The following is a 13,007-nucleotide window of genomic DNA, read 5'->3' as shown; positions in this document are numbered from 1 at the left end:
GTGACGCTTGGCAGGACTGCTGTTTATGAAGGTGTAGGCACAGACTTCAGTTGCCAGCACCGCAAGACAGAAGAACAGGCAGAGCTGACACGGCGGTACACGGTTCTTCTCCACAGTAGAGGGCTCCCAGGACGCTCAAAAGTAGAAAAGCAAAAAGGGTGGAACTTTACACTGCTCTTGAAAAGACTGGTAAATGGGGAAGCTCTATGTACGTAGCACGACAGGAACAGCTCTCTATAAGCAGCAGCAGAAGAGGTATAAAGCAAGACAGCAGGCAGGACGGCAGCAGAGGCAGGCAGCAAGGCAGGCAGGCAGGCAGTATATCGGGCACACTTGAATTGTGGGCGAATGCAGCAGGGAATGGAACAGTAGAGTTGTGGGCGACTCCAACAGGGACTGGCACGTAGGTGTTGTGGGCGATCGGAAGGTCACTGGTGGGGTTGGTAGGGTGTCAGAAAGCTTTAAAGTTCGTAGAGTGCTAAAAAGCCTTAAAGTTCGTAAGTAGTTTGTTTGTAGTTACAAGATGCTCGTACCTTGGAGTTGCTTTAAGCATTTTCCAACATTCAGTAGTCCTTGAGGAAACACATGTAGGTTCTTTCCAGATCATCGCCAGTGTTGTAATTGAATGAATGTCCGGTCCAAATGGTATCTTCAAGTGGTTTATCAAGCAAGATGTAAGATGGATGTACAAAGTACAGAAAGAAACCCCACCAGGAGCAGCCTCCTTGCTGCTCAGCCCATACTCTAAACTGACACTCAACCAGGCATACCAACACTCTATGACCTCATCACTCATGCAAACATTCTACAACACATCCACACTGGCTGAGCAGCAAGCTGGAAGCAGACGCCACAATGTTCAACTGAACAGGATAGTGGCGCTGGGATACATTTTCTGTTATGAATTTAAATTCCCAATGGAAACTTCGCGTATTTGTAGTGCAAACAATAAAAATGTAGTTTTATTTGCAACCATAAAGTAAAACACAGCAAAAATAATCTGACAAAAACACTGTCACTCTCAAATTCCTCGCTCAATACTGTTTTAAGAAGGTCGAGTCACTGTCGCACGCAAACCTTTTCACTTCAAGATGGCCGCCTCATACGCAATATTTTCGTTAGTCCACTGCGGCACGAGGCTCGTCTAAAATAAAGGTACGAATCTCCCACAAAAATGGCGTAAAGCTGTTCGTGAATAAGAGGAGAAGCAGTGCGCACGTGGAAGGTGTTTACAAACAGCGCGGAGGGAGGGGCAGGGGAGGGGCAGGAGCACTGCGAGGCCGCCAGCAGCCGCAGACCACGAGGAGCGCTCGGCACCCGGGATAACCAGCCCCTCCCTGCAAGTACTGGAGACAGGGGTGACGGGTGAGGTCCGGCAGGGGTTTTAGTGAGCCTGTCATGAAGGCTGTTGTTGACGAGGGCTTAACACTTGTTTATGTTGCAAAGGCGATCTCTTGGGTCTACAGTTAGTGGATTTGTAAAGCACAAGATTTTTGTTATGTTCACTACATTTCCGATTTATCAACAGTTCCTCACTCTCTACTTAGAATATTATGATTTAATTTCGATGTGTGGTCTCATAACTTTTAATAGCTTTTTTTATGAGTCGTTTTTTTTTTTTAAATAATGGGTTTCTTGGATTTTATTGTATGTTTATTGGGTGTCATTGTTATTGGGTCTCACAGTTGTATTATGTATCATCGATTTGTTTGTTACTTTTCTGTTCTTGGGTGGTGCCCACCAATACGTTTTACAATTTATAGAGTCGTATGTTTTAGAGTGAATGGTGCCGTATGTGCAACAAGAGTCAAAGCTGATTGTTGTAACCTCAGCAGAAACGTCATTGGTTTCTAACCAAGGACCTATTTTGTCCACGAATTGGTTCCTCCAAACATCTTGTGAGACAATTGTGTAAGGAGACCCCGAATCCGCGGCCACTTGGATGACAATACCTCCCACTGAAATCAAACATAACGGTTTAGAAGAGGAAGACCCTGTAATGTTTACTACACTGATGTTTCATGAAGCAGTTTCTTCAATAGCCATGACCAGTGGACAGGGCACACTGGCAAAGTAACAACCGTCACAGTCCATCCACCACATTGTGTTACATGCCCATCAAATGCCTAAACATATCACTAGCAAGAGTCTCAGTCAGTTTCATCCACCAGATGCAGAATCACAGCCGTAAAAAAATGGTACCAAGATTAGCCTTTGATCTCATCCCCTTTTCTGATTTGTGCAATGCACTGGATGCTGTCTCCCATTGTTTATGAACTGTCCCAACATTGACAGATGTAGAAGTTAAATGACCGTACCATAAAGTGAAGCCTCACTTTTGAGGAGAGGCATTCTACAGTCACTTATAATTGGCTTCTGGGTGGATTACACAAATGGGGTAAACCATGGCTTTCGTTGGCCCGTCAGGTGCTACAGAAATCTGCAGCTCAAATTCAGTTGCTCACAAACTTTTTGGGCAACTGATATTTTAAGCTCCATCCATTGACGTGGGGGATCATGGCATGCATTTGTTGTAATGTATTATAGGACGCGCATACGGTTCTTGAAAGTTAGACATAGAAGTTATACCACCAGGTGTACCTTATGCTCAGCTAATCAGAGTTAGTGTGCTTTTGCAACTGCGAGAAACCGTTACCAATGTCACAAGGGGCTACCAGGGACAGTACATGGACTAGTGCCACTTTCAGCCTTGTCACGGCTACTGCTTTGAGCCCCTGCCAAATTCCAGAATTATTTGCCAATGTCCCTCTTCTGCGCCAGGCCACATGAGGTGTCCCTTGGCAGCACCACCCCTACAAGGCCTGCCCATGGCTGCTTCTCAATATCTTCCTTAACATTATAGCCTTTACAAATGGGTGCTGACTGCTACACCATTTCGTATCATAAGATGTCCCGTTCAGTGCGCATTGTGCGTCAGCAAATCTGGACTTTCAGTGGGCCATTTGGTATAATTTCTCTTCTGATGTAGTGTGGAAACTATTCTGCCTATGCCACAGGCTAAGGCTACTGACTTTACAGGCTAAGTTGTATCTTCACCCATCTCTAGAGAATTCATGACTTTGGTGGAAACATGTTATCACCTGTATTGATAACGTTTTTTTGACATTATGAGTGCTGCTTTATGAAGCCTGTAACACTGAAATAACTGTACCTGTGAGATCTCCTCTTTTGCTGACTGAATCTTTTAGGATCAACAACAGGTGAGTGGGGGGTGGGGGGCGGGGGTCGGACTAGGCAAGCAGTAACGACGGATGAAAAAACAAGCATTTGCAATGCAACAGGTCGCGCATTTGTGAAAGCTAGAGCTGTTGCTGTTAAAAATGGCAATGTTTTTTATTTGTGTTTTTGTATGTAGTGGAGTGATGATATCTGCATAGCGCTATTGCCACTTGTATGACCTCGCGGCGCTGGAGAACCAGAACATGGGAAAATAGGTTATGAGGGAGGGGAGACGAGAAGTATGCCGTTCGGGGAAAAAAGGAACAACAATGGAATTATATGCTGCCGGAGCCCCAACATTTTAAACAGCACTATATATTTTACAAACAAGACACGAAATCCACAACCTACTGCAGAATCTCAGATCACAACAAACACATCGTAGCTCAAACGAAAGTTAACAAAAAAGCCTGACAGATGGTGCTGGGCACTGGAATGGTCTCTCCATGTTCAATCCGTTACTGTACAGCTGCTGATTGTTAAATGTAAGTACTAAACTGGTACCAATGAGGTACATCTTTTCCACAGACAGTAATTTTTGTAACAGATATTGTTTTTAATAAAGAGCTCCCCCCACCCCCTGGGCCTTTTATGTGCAAGAAAAAGGGGTGCAAATGACGTCCCAGTTAAAACAGAAGGGAGCGGAGCTCACAGGGAGCTCAGGAGAACAAAAGGGAGCAAGGGGTTGGGTGGGTGCATGGTGGCAGCGTGACTGGCACAGGAGCTGCAGGTGGTTGGGTGTCTGTGGAGAGGTTGGGGTGGGTGCATGGTGGCAGGGTGACTGGCACATGAGCTGCGGGTGATTGGGTGTCTGTGGAGGGGTTGGGGTGGGTGCATGTTGGCAGGGTGACTGGCACAGGAGCTGCGGGTGGTTGGGTGTCTGGGGAGGGGTCGGGGTGGGTGCATGGTGGCAGGGTGACTGGCACAGGAGGTGCAGGTGCTTTGGTGTCTGGGGAGGGGTTGCGTTGGGTGCATGGTGGCAGGGTGACTGGCACAGGAGTTGCAGGTGTCTGGGGAGGGGTTGGGTTGGGTGCATGGTGGCAGGGTGACTGGCACAGGAGCTGCAGGTGTCTGGGTGTCTGGGGAGGGGTTGGGGTGGGGGTGGGTGCATAGTGGCAGGGTGACTGGCACAGGAGCTGCGGGTGGTTGGGTGTCTGGGGAGGGGTTGGGGTGGTGCATGGCGGCAGGGTGACTTTGGCACAGGAGGTCTGGGGGGGTTTTGGGGTCTGGGGAGGGGTTGGGGTGGGTGCATGGTGGCAGGGTGACTTTGGCATGGGAGCTGGAATGATTGTGTGTCTGGGGAGGGGTTGGGGTGGGTGTATGGTGGTAGGGTGACTTTGGGTAGATATAGGAGACTCAAGTACCTCTAATCACAGTCTCACATTTTACAGGAAGCCCCATTATTTTGTCACATCATTGCATTCGCCAAATGCTGGCGAGTTGGCACGAACGAAATGCCATTAACATACATACCTATGATGTTGTCCTAGCCTCAGATCCTTGTCAGACTGAGCCCTCAATAATCCCAGTTTCGAGCCGTAGCCGCACTCTGCTCCTCGCAATCCAGGCACACAGTGTAACCTGTCAGAGCGAGGGTAGGGGCGCCAGGGTTAGCGGCAGCTCCTGAGCTGGGGACACCTGGGAAGGGGAGTGTCCTGGTTGTGAGGGCAACTGAGCTGTTCGGGTACACCGGGGTTGAGAATAGAGATTATTTTGCCTTGCAGGAGGGGGGGGGCGACGCATGCAAACTAACATTCTATGCCCGAAAAATCAAAAGCAGGCTGTAAAGTATTGTACTGCGGTACCACGAACAAACTGCAATTCCCGCCGTGGGAGATATTAAAAACCGAGTGAGATGTTATGCATATGGCTACAATCACACGTGGCATCACATACAGATTTCAACATTTCCAGTCTGAGGTAGACACTACAAATAAAGGCGCTCTCCGTGACAGCAATATTTACGATACTTAGAATAAAAGTGTGCTACCATTCTGCCTGGTTATAAGCAAATCATAGTGAAACACTGAATTAGGAGACTTCGGCACAGAGGCACTACAATGTGCTAACAAGCCAACACTACTCTACAGAACGCATGTACTGCGCCGGAGCCCTGCTGCATGTCCACTTCGAGTGTAGAGAAAGCGCGCCTTAAAAGACGTGACTGGATTTAAAGCTTAATTGTGGTTATCTTGAAGTGATTTTACTCATTATATGTGGCAGGAGTTCTCCCATCCATCGCAGGCAGGCACGGCGCTTTGCGACCCGTACGCGTGCACATCTCCTGTCCTCCGTACGCACAGACAGGGAGGGAGAGAGGGAGTGAGCGAGCAAGAGTTGTGCTAACGCCGTCAGCCGTACGCGCGCACATCTCCTGTTTTATGTACGCGTGCATGTTGTAAATAAGGATAATAACACTACAGTAAAGGTAAAGCTGTAGTTTAATGCAGTAAAAGTAGCAGTAACCCTAACGCTAGCTGCCCAGGCACAAACTGACTCTCACAAGGTTCTAGTTGAGTCAGAGCCATCTAGAATGTAGAACACAAGAAGGAGCATAGAGAATAAAACCATAGAGTTTGATAAGTAAATAATATACAACACATCTCCCCTCATAATACAGAAAAGAAAACAGAAAACAACTATAAATAACAGAAAAGAAAAATAGCAAATTAATCACAACAAAAATCATTCAAATACAAAGGTGGTCTACGATACCTTGAATTCCTGACCACACCAGAATTGGAGGTAGAACCAGAAATTGAATGATTGGAAGTAGTGTTGGGAACGCTACTGCTGCATTCAGAGTCCTAAGCATCACCACCTCCATCACTCCGTCTGGGAACAGGAAAGGAATGGGGAGTAGTAGAATCTTCAGAAGAAGAAAACATATAACCACTATTCCTGTTACTGCAAACACTTTCTCCAAAAGAAACGTTAGAAGAAAAACCCTTGCTACTATCTTTCTTCTGATATAAAGCCACCCTCCGTAGATACCATTTCTCACCGTTGGACAAAATGAGATATTGTGGGAAAACACTTTTAACCATGAAAGGACCTCTAAATTTTGATAAACCACCCATAATCCTGCCAGGTTTCACCTTCACAAGATCACCTTTTTCAATTTTAGAAGAATGAAACTGTGGGCTTGAAGAAACAGAAGGCTGCTCCTCGTTAGCCAAAAGTTTTTTTAACCAAACGGGTGTTAACTTAGTTTTGGGAACTCTGCCTCGCATGATTTCAAAAGGAGACTCATCCTTCAACCCATGACAAGTAGTACGATATGCATATACCATTTCTTGCACCAAGTCATTAACAGGAACACCTTGTGTAAGTGGCATCTGAATAGTACCCTTTACAAGTCTGTTTAAACGCTCACACAAACCATTTCCTTGAGGGTTATATAGGGAGGTCCTATGATGCGTAATACCAGAGCTGCCTAAGAACGAACACATGGAATGAGACACCAACTGTGTTCCATTGTCTGTAATTATAACACTTGGGAAACCTTCTTGTTGAAACAAAGACCTCAAATGTCTAATAGTTGTGTCAGTGGTGATGTCACTCAAAAACTCCACAGATAACCAATTGCTAAACAAATCAATTGAAACTAAAGCAAAACGCTGAGACAATGGCAACTCACCCATAGGACCAATAAAGTCAATACACAAAGTGTGCCAAGGTGATCCAGGATCAGGCAACTTCCCAATGTTAGAGCCAACAGCAATTTTCAATCTTTTCTCACTTTCTTTGCAATAAGAGCAAGAATCAATCCAGGAGCAAACCTGAGAGTCTAAACCAGGCCACCAGAAATTAACTTTCAACCTTTGTTGTGTCAAAGTATGGCCCAAGTGACCTTCATGTGCCAAGGCTATCAACTTTTGCCTTAAACCAGTGGGTGGAACACATTTCTCACCACGCAATAAAATGTTGTCACAACACAACGAAAATTCGTCAATTATCTTTAAAAATGGCCTAACACTGACACTGACACACGACTCTCGCCTTGAACCAAAGTTCATCAATTGAATGACCTCACTCAAAACAACATCATCTCTCATTGCAGCAACCCATTCATCCTTAGACCCAAAGAAACAATATCATCAATCCAGGCAATATTACTGTCAAAATCTTCCAAAGTAAAACCAAGCTTACCCGTGTCCTCCGAGGTAACAGAAAGCCTGGACAAACAATCTGCCTGAAAATTCTTCCAACCCTGCAAATGAGAAATTTCAAAATGGTACTCCTGTAGCTTTGCAGCCAATCTAGAAAGTCTAGGGGAAGAAGAAATGGTACCACCAGGAGAGAATATACGAACTAGTGGTTTGTGATCAGTCTTCAAACTAAATTTTGTACCCCACAAGTATGTACGAAAGTAATGCGTACCCCAAGCCGCCGCCAAAGCCTCTTTCTCAATAACAGAATAATTTTTCTCGGACGGAGAAAGAGTGCGTGAGGCAAACGCTATGGGACGATCACCACCTTTGTGCTTTTGTAAAAGAACAGCGCCTATCCCAGAGGCGCTAGCATCAACCATCAGAATAGAAGTTTTAGTGGTGTCAAAAGGTGCAAGAATCTTTGCATTACAAATATCTTTTTTCATGTCATTGAAGCAACTATCATGTTCAACACTCCAAACAAATTTGCAGCCTTTCTTTAACAGCTCTCTCAAAGGTATGTTTTTTTCTGAAAACTTCTCAACAAATTTTGAGTAATACTCAATCAACCCCATAAAGGAGCGCAATTGGTCTTTATCATTAGGACTTTGAGCAAGACGTATGGCTTCCAAAAGATCTTTCTTCGGCTTGACACCATCAACCGAAATCTCATGACCCAGATATTCAATAGTCTGCACAAGAAAGGAACACTTGTCTTCACGTAAAATGAGACCAGTATCCAAAATCCTCTGCAAAACATCTCTGAGTACTCTGTTATGAGCAGCTATGGTGACACCAAAAAGCAAGATGTTGTATTGGAAGAAAACAACATTGTGTAAACCTTTAAAGATCTCACTTACCATTCTTAAAAACACACTAGCCGCCGAAATTAATCCAAACGGAAGCCGTGTGAACTGAAATATCCCCTCAGTGGTCACAAAAGCAGTGAGTTGTTTTGAGGTTTCGTGCAATCTGACCTGATGGTATGCACTCTTCAGGTCGAGCTTGGAGAAAAACATAGCCCCCTGAAGAGTGGAAACCATCTCACCTATATTAGGTAAAGGGAAAGTGTCTGCAATTACACATTTATTTAAAGACCTAAGGTCAACACAGAACCTCAATTTTCCGTCAGATTTTTTCGAAATGACTACCGGAGAAACCCACGCAGAGGCTTCAACCGGCTCGATCACACCACTCTGCAACATGTCATCTATCAGAGATTTCACCTCACCTCTAATAGACAAGGGAATTCTCCTTACTTTGTGCTGGACAGGAATACTATTTTTTTTTAATCTGATAAGACGAGAATACCCTTTCAATTCCCCCAGCTCATTTGAGAAAACAGGCTTGAACTCTTGGAGAATGCTGTCCACACTCTCATCCTCTATCACCATTATCTGATTCTTTGCCCTAGGATTGATGATAATATAAAGATCATATTGATGTACCCGACCCAAGATGGGTGGGCCATCCACGGAGACATACACTCTACCAAAAGTAGACCTTTTTCGAAAAACAATATCAGAGTCAAAGTAACCAATGATGTCAATTTTTTCTCCCTGAAACCCAGTAGGAGAAATATCACTATGAGCAAGTTCCTTTTCTTGCCATAAGCCCTTGAACAAATCCTGTGGTATTCTCGTATATCTGGATCCAGTGCCCACCATCAAGAACACTTCCCGTTTGTCGATATAGAAGAGAGCCTTGGGTCTATTTTGACGTCTCTCTTCGCCTACGACACCCACATCGTTGACAACAAGAAGTTTATCTCTTTGTTTAAAATCTTCACGTATATAATCCTCAACGACAGTTACACTCTGCTTAATTTTAGACCTACACATCTTAGAGAAGTGTCCAACAAGGTCACATTTGAGGCACTCTTTGTTTGCAGCAAAGCAAAACCTTGCATCAGAAGAATGGCTAAAGCTCCCACATCTTGAGCATTGTTTGTTACTTTGAACATTCCTTCTCTGAAAGGATTCATTTTTATTCTTAACGACTGCAATAGACTCTTCCTCATATTGCTCAGTCTCTGGATATGCCTTCTTGTCCGAGACCTCCGAAACATCCTGTTGTATGATGTTCTTTTTGTGAGAATCTATAACTTTCATACAATTCTCCGATTCCTCAATAACCTTTGCTAGCTCAATAGCTGTTTTTAAAGAGGGATTCTTCGCTGCCCAGAGTCTTTCTTGAATTCTTTTGTTCGAACACTGCACAATGAGTTGGTCTCTAATGAGTTCATCGCTCATAGCCCCAAATTTACACTTGATGGACAGCTCCCTAAGACGCGCTACAAACTCGTCTATAGACTCAGCCTCCCTTTGACGCTGCGTGTAAAATTTAACGACTCATTACAAGATTCTCTTCCTTTGCGAATCTGACTTCCAGCCTTGCGATAGCCTCTTTGTACTCATCCGGCATGGGTTGCCCATTAGCTTGTAGAGCTATAGGTAAAAACGGAAAAACCCTCTGCCCTTCCTTGCCAAGGTTACTCAGAAGAATTGCTTTCTTGCGCTTTGCGGAAAACTCCTGCCCATCTAAAGCTTCAAGGTAATTGTCAAAAATGATAAACCAATCCTCCCATTGTATTTGTGGGTTATCAACATCACTCAAGAAAGGTGGAGGTAAAATTACATTGACAGGAACTATCTGTTGCGCCATTTCTGGTTGGAAAAAAAAATTTCACTCAATACAAGAAATTGAAGATGGTGAAACGCACTTGTAAAAGTTCCTCAGAAAATAGTTAAACTGTTCCTATTATGATCCAAAAGATAAGTTTTTTTTTTTACTATCCTTCAATGAAAACACAGTAGTTATGCCCACAGAATATGCAGTCACGTACCTTGAAATGTACACGGATTACAGTCTCAGAAAGGATTCTTAATAAAAAACACAAATTCCCGATTCCCCTCGAGTTGTGATGAGAAGCGTGTGAAATGAGCTTCAAATAGCATCCCAAAATGGCCGCGATCTGAAAACGAGGCTTGGAACACAAAAGTCCGAGGCCTGGAACACAAAGCGTCACGTCACGCTAGCGCATGACCTCACTGCTTTATTGGCATTGTCCTAGTGAGCGTTGCTAGGAAGCGGGTTGCAGCGCCTCGCAGGGAACGTCGCGCACAGAATGCGGGATCAATTTAAAGATGGCAAACTACTCACAGACCGTTGGGTGAGTCACGGGCCTTCAAGTATTTCTACACGATGTTGCTCAGGAGCGAAATCCTTCCTCCAGCTCGAAGCACGCTGGGAGACTCTTCCGTGCGGTGGGTCCACAGCGATAGGGATCTGCTGCTTGTAGGCTGCTTTTAGAAGACACACTCTCCATAAGTGGTCAAAATAAACTCCAAAAACGATAGAAGTCTTCTCTTCACTCCTGGCCGGCCAAATCCGTCGCCAACAAATGTTGTAAATAAGGATAATAACACTACAGTAAAGGTAAAGCTGTAGTTTAATGCAGTACAAGTAGCAGTAACCCTAACGCTAGCTGGCCAGGCACAAACTGACTCTCACAAGGTTCTAGTTGAGTCAGAGCCATCTAGAATGTAGAACACAAGAAGGAGCATAGAGAATAAAACCATAGAGTATGATAAGTAAATAATATACAACAGTGCACATGTCATGTCCCCCTTCGGCAAATAAATCAATAACAATAGATCTCGCCAAGGCGAGGCGAGACCTAAAAAATTACCCTTGAAAGCAGCAAGCAGTGGAAGGACACTGGGAAAGGTAAGTAGTACTTCTTAGGTCATGCATTAGGGTAGGGACAAATACATGGAGTGGAAGCAAAGCCAGCATTCGGTGACCAACAGGGGAAGGAGATGAGTGGCAATCAATGGGTGGGCTCAAACTCCTGTAAGTAAACAATGTCTTGCAAGCATCAGCGACTGCGCTGTCTCTATGGTAAAGGGAAGAAAGGGTGATTGTAGGGTTTGAGGTGGGTAGAGGTAAAGGGAGGTGAGGGTGACTTGATGGTTCAGCGGTGGGTAGTGTTAAAGGGAGGTGAGGGTGGCTTGAGGGCTCCGGGGTTGGTAAAGGAAAAGGGAGGTGAAGGTAACTTGAGAGCTTAGGCTGAGTAGCGGTAAAGGGAGGTGATGGTGATTCGAGGGTTCAGGAGTCGGTAGAGATAACGGGAGGTGAGTGTGACTTGAGGGTTCAGGGGTAGGTAAGGATGATTGTAGAGTTCAAATGTTGGGTTCAGGTATAAAGGGAGGAAAGGCTGGATTTAGGGTTCAGCAATGGGTAGAAGTAAAAGGAGGCAAGGCTGAATTTATGATTCAGGGTGAACAGAGGTAAAGGGAGGTGACGGTTACTTGAGGGTTCAGGGGCAGGTGGGAAGATGCAAAAGGAAAGAAGGGTGACATGAAGGTTATAGGGTGGGTAGAGGTTAAGTGAAGTGAGGGTGACTTGAGGGGTGAGTGGAGGTAAAAGGAGGTGAAAGTGACCAGAGGGCTCAAGGGTGGGTAAAGGTAAAGGGATATGAGAGTGTCTTGAGGATTATACGGTTAGCAGAGGTAAAGGGAGGTCAAGATGACATAAGAGGCCAGTAGAGGCAAAGGTGAAACAAACCTTTTAAAATCATCTTATGTTTGATGATGATTAAAACATCATCTATATTAGTGATACTCAAAGTACGATCCTGATCTTTACATAAGGCCCCTTAGTCAACAGCAGCATTGAGCTGCTGTTTTCTCGATTCAGCACTAGCATTAAAAAGAACTTAAATAGGCAAGCATTTATTCAAAGGTTAATTGAAATTAAAGGAAGTAAGTATGCAACTAGGTTGTTTTGCACTGCATAACTATAGGAACACCTACATTTTTAAAGACATCTTGCAACAAAGTGTAAAAAGGTGATCAAGTTTCTTCAGAATTTAAAAAAGAGTATTTCATTAACATGCAGAGCTTTTTTTTCCAGGGGCTGGACCAATAGAATGCAGACCTCTCTCTTAACTCTGATTGTATGTTGCCAACCAATCAGTGTGATGTGGTGTTTCACAACATTGAAAGTGTGTTAGTATGACTGAGGGATAAGGATTGAGAATTAAAGAAGATGGATGAGAAGTAGAGGTGATGGGGGAGAAGTAGGTATGAGAAGTAAGGGTGTTAGAAGCAGGTATGATCAGTGAAGTAAGGGTTGAGAAGTAGGGATAATGGATGAGAAGTAGGAATGATGGATCAGGAATAGGGATAAGAATTAGGGGTGATGGGTGAGAAGTAGTGATTATGGATGAGAAACAGGGATGAGAAGTAGAGATGAAGAGTGAGGAATGAGGTTATCCTAAAACGGATGTTATAGAGGGAAGAGCAGCAATTAATGACATAATCCAAAATTGTTTTTTGCACATGAATGTGGCCTAGCTAAAATATACTAATATTCACATTTCTATACACCCTAATTTCAACTATAATCATGTAAATTTAGGATTTGCGTATTGGAACCAACGTAAAAGTTATTTATCAGTATTTTATTATGCAAATTCTAAATCTATAAGACGCTACGTGTGAGAGTTCAACTGAGCTTCTTTTGATTAGTTATGTATGCCTTTATTTGAAAGGTTAGGTGCATAATTTTTGTTGGTGGTAGGCAATGGCACTTCCTTTTTAAGTCCGG

General features: G+C 44.1%; 1 protein-coding gene across 1 annotated transcript in view; it reads left to right on the top strand.

The window, feature by feature from the left end:
* Positions 1-1,239: 1,239 nt before the first annotated feature.
* Positions 1,240-13,007, top strand: part of FAM13A (family with sequence similarity 13 member A) — a 906,414-nt gene continuing 894,646 nt past the window's right edge. The window contains exon 1 of the mRNA XM_078676111.1: positions 1,240-1,365. The gene's annotated coding sequence lies outside the window, so the exon portion shown is untranslated. The remainder of the gene's footprint in view (positions 1,366-13,007) is intronic.

Source organism: Lissotriton helveticus, chromosome 2_1 (assembly GCF_964261635.1).
Source record: "Lissotriton helveticus chromosome 2_1, aLisHel1.1, whole genome shotgun sequence".
NCBI lineage: Eukaryota > Metazoa > Chordata > Amphibia > Caudata > Salamandridae > Lissotriton > Lissotriton helveticus.
This window is presented reverse-complemented; position numbering and strand designations above follow the sequence as displayed.